Source organism: Miscanthus floridulus, chromosome 7 (genome assembly GCF_019320115.1).
Source record: "Miscanthus floridulus cultivar M001 chromosome 7, ASM1932011v1, whole genome shotgun sequence".
NCBI lineage: Eukaryota > Viridiplantae > Streptophyta > Magnoliopsida > Poales > Poaceae > Miscanthus > Miscanthus floridulus.
Genome location: NC_089586.1, coordinates 8,344,934 through 8,349,348, shown reverse-complemented (window position 1 = coordinate 8,349,348; position 4,415 = coordinate 8,344,934). Strand labels below are relative to the sequence as shown.

General features: G+C 51.5%; 1 pseudogene; it reads left to right on the top strand.

Annotated features, from left to right (window-relative positions):
* Nucleotides 1–1,448: 1,448 nt before the first annotated feature.
* Nucleotides 1,449–3,329, top strand: LOC136462477 (protein trichome birefringence-like 12; annotated as a pseudogene).
* Nucleotides 3,330–4,415: the final 1,086 nt, after the last annotated feature.

The window sequence follows — 4,415 nt, the reverse complement described above, 5'->3', positions numbered from 1 at the left end:
GCGTAGTACTGTTGGTTTAGCAAAGACTGGCACTCATACAGGATAGGGTGAAGGCAGTGGTCAGCTCAGGGTCATTTCAACTTTAAAGACAGTGGTCAGTGTTCATTTCAAGGCTGGATCTGCACTCCACGTTGCACAGCGCTCAAGGTCTGGAACTGCATGCTCGGCACCAACGTCTACGGCGCCGAGCTCGGCGCCAGAGTGACTGGCGTCGAGCTGCCTGCCACGTCAACGTTACGTCTGCGTCGAGCCCAAGACCTCGGCGCCAGGGACACTGGCGCCGAGACGTGTTAGCTCGGCGTCAGCATCGATGGCGCCGAGCTAAGGATTTAGATTCTGAAATTTTTTTTCCAGAGGTCCATTTGTGAGAAACTTTCGAAAAAAGGGCTCAAAAGTAAAAAAAATTCGGGGACTGTGTGGGGTCAGGTGGGTGTAGACGCCGCGTCAAGTCGGTCAAGGCGCAGGTACGAGAGCGTAGTGCAGGCGCAGGCGTCAGCAACGCCGATTTTATTTAGTCACAAAGCGTCGTCGAATGTATAGGTGTAGTGAAAGCGTCGTCGAATGTATTACTTGATATAAAAAAAAAAAGAGATAATGGGCTGTTCCATCCATTATCCATCGCCGACTAAAACAGCCCAGCCCATAAACTCGTACGGCCTGGCCCATCAGAAGAGAAGAGAGCTGAGCTGGCAATCCTCCCTCCCTTCCCCACTGTCAGTGTCAGTTCTTGTGCTTTTTTCCCTTGAAAAGAAAAACTGCCACTGCCAGTCAGTTCTTCTTCTTCCTTCTTCGCCAGCGGTGGCTGCTCTCTCTGACTCTGAGGCGGCCCGGCCCCGGACCGACGATCGAGACGCCGGCAGCCAGCGGTGAAGCTAGCTCCGTCGACGATTTGAGATTTCCTTCCCGGTGCCCATAAACTCGTCTGCACTCGCACGTGCGCCATTGGTGGCCAAGCTCCCGGATCGACTCTTTGCATGCAGCAGTGCCACCCACCATGCCCATTTCCTCCTCAGCTTTCTTACCAGTGTAGATGTCCTGCCATTGCCGAGGAGAAAGCTGGTTTCAGGACTTCAGAGGGTCGCAGAAAGCTGGGCCATTTGCTCACGCAAGCCCTGTAGATTTGCGTATCTAATCTCAAATGTGCTTCCAGATATTTCTTTCCGTTTTTTGTTTGATATAAGAAATGGAGATTTCTAAGCTTGTGCCATAAAGCATGAGTAGTAGTAACATAAAATAAAATACTCTCTTGAAAATCTATACTACAACTAGAATGCATTAATTAATTAATTGCCATAACATCCACTACCCATATAAGAACAAAAACACATTCTTTCTTTTTTTATTGTGTTCGGCTGGTGCCCTTTGATAATTCAACAGTGTTCAGACTAGCCGAACGCGCTGAAACAGAAGATCATACTGTAGCCGGAGCATCGAACCTTCCCTTTGCAATGAGGAGGAAGAGGGCGGCGTCCCTTTCGCCGGCGCCAGCGTCGTCGTACGCGAGCGCAATGCGGCGCCTCCGCCTCCGCCTCCGCCTGCGCCTCCCTCTCCTCCTCCTCTTCACGATCGCGGCCGTCCTCTGCCTCCTCTTCTTGCCCTCCCGACGGTCCCCGCCGCCGGAACCGCCGCTCCCCTGCGGCGCGGCGCCGTCCGACGCGACGGCGGGGCGGTGGGTGCCGACCCCGGAGCCCGTGCCGGCGCCGCTCTACACCGCGTCCTGCCCGTTCCACCGGGGCTCCTACAACTGCCTCCGCAACGGCCGGCCGCCGCTGGCCCCGCTCTCCTGGGCGCCCGCGCGCTGCGCCGGCGGCACCGGCGTCGTCCCGAGGATCGACCCCCGCGGCGTTCCTCACCGCCGCCAGCGGCCGCCGCGTCGGCCTCGTCGGCGACTCGCTGTCCGAGAACCTCGCCGTCGCGCTGCTCTGCGCGCTCCACTCCGCCGACCCCGACGCGCGCAGGTGGAAGCGCCGCGGCGCCTGGCGCGGAGGGTACTTCCCCCGGGCGGACGTCACCGTCGCCTTCCACCGCGCCGTGCTGCTCGCCAAGTACACGTGAGTCAGTGCTTGTCTGCTTGCTTGCTCCTCAACGCTGTTGCTTTCTTTCTTCCTGCATCTGGTTTGTTTAGACAGCAATCTTTTCACTTTTTGTGATCAAATATGAAGATTTAAGAATTTGTAAAATAGAATCATGAAGCTCACATGGTGGTAACTAATGATACAAAAGGTGGCAGCCAGTGGAGAACCCGGAGGAAATTCAGAAGGATGGGAAAAAAGGGATTTACAGAGTGGATGTGGACATTCCTGCTGATGAATGGATAAACGTCACAAAGTTCTATGATGTGCTAATTTTCAACACCGGGCACTGGTGAGATTGCTCTTCCCAAACTTGCAGGTTTTCTTTTCCTTTTTATGTTGGGCCATAGTTTGTCCATGAGTAATGTTCCTATTGTAATGCTTGACACATTTGTCCATAATAATCACAGGTGGGGGACATACAAATTCCCAAAAGAGACCCCCCTTGTTTTCTACAAAGATGGAAAGCCGATCGAGCCTCCGCTCAGCATTCCGGACGGCCTGAAACTAGTCCTCAAAACCATGGCGTCTTACATCGACAGGGAGGCCCCGAGCACGACGCTGAAGCTATGGCGCACGCAGTCGCCTCGGCACTTCCATGGCGGCGAGTGGGATCACAACGGCAGCTGCGTAACCGACAGACTCCTCAAAGAGCACGAGGTACCATTACTACCATTCTGAATTTCTGATTCCTGACTGACGGGGACATCATCAGCTAGCTGCTGTTTCAGTTCCAATCCTGCATTTCAAAATGGTGAATTTTTTGTTTAACTCATCTTGGTGGGTGCAGCTAGACTCCTGGTTTGATCCGCGGTTCGGGGGCGTGAACAAGGACGCGAGGATGGTGAATTCAGTGATCCAAGAAGCGCTGGCAGGGTCTGGGATCCGGCTGGTGAACCTGACGTACATGAGCGAGTTCAGAGCGGACGCCCATCCGGCGACCTGGCTGGGGAAGAAGGACGCGGTGGCTGTGTATGGGCAGGACTGCATGCACTGGTGCGTGCCTGGCGTGCCGGACACTTGGGTCGACATCTTGGCGGCACAAATCTTGCATTACTTCAAGCAGCTGGGAAAACGCTGACGCATGGTTGCTTTTCAGTGAACGAAGTTGTGATCACCGGCTCGATCTGCCGTCACTGCTTTGCAAGTGTGGTTTCTTTCAAAACGAAAAGCTAGCCCAAGGTGATAGACTGATAGCTGAAGAAATATGATTTTAGTGCTAGAGACGAAAACGGTCGAAAACCGTTCTCGATCATATTTTTCCCCAAAACTGAAATCGAATATGATATCACAGAAAAGATATAGTACTGTTTGGTTTTATAAAACTCTGTTTGGTTACATGCAGCATGTACAAGATAGAGTACTGTTTGTTTGGTTGCCTATACACACGCAAGATTTTGGTTACCTCATGCAAGAGGGGTGACAAGACCTCCTACTATCCAATGCCAAGTACATTTCATAGCTGGGAACTCCTCCCTGAAAGCGAGGGATTATGCGGCAATAATAGACTGATTCTGATGGAGCATATTATTATAGAAGAACTGTCACAGCCAGTAGGATGACATGCCCATGAATCTAATCTACCACACGCACACGGTCAAAGGCCGGCGGTGAGAACACACGCAAGGGCAAGGACCAATTCAAATCTGCCTGCCTGCCTAACAGGCCCTACAATTACAGTGCAGTCCACTTGCTGCGACACCCTGCCTGGTGCCCAAAGATTAGATGCACCAACCAGTTAACTGAAGAATCTGCTGTTTACTCCAGCCCTGTACAGCTGCATGGACTCAGGGCCACGGGTAGAGGGCTTAATCTCAGTGTTTGCAGGTCGCCTTCCTTTGCCTTTTTCTTCCCATCAGACAGAGAATCTGCCTGGAGCTTACCTTCCCGGATTATAACGAGAAAGACAGATGGGCCTGGCACCAAGGATGTCATTTTCGCTCGAACTTATCAGTCCGGTTTATCAAACATGATACAATAATTTTCTCTCACAACAAACAAAAAACATCAATCAGTTTATCAGCCGCAAAAACTATCAGCCATCTACAGGTACTGGGCAGCAATCGAAGATAGAATGGACCTAGTGAACTTAGCTATACTAACTTGTGAGCTTCGACATCATAGATCAGAGAAGCTAGATCACTCGCAACACTGTAAACACAGAGGATATACCTGCAAATACGAACATAGAGGTGGAACAAGTAAAATATAAAGGAAGGAATAATATAGACATGACACGATAGTAATTAATATCGACACTCACGTGTTTGTATGTTAGCATTGAGCAGAGAGTTTGTATATCTTTGTATTTAGGAGTCAAACCAGCACGGACAACATTGTCTG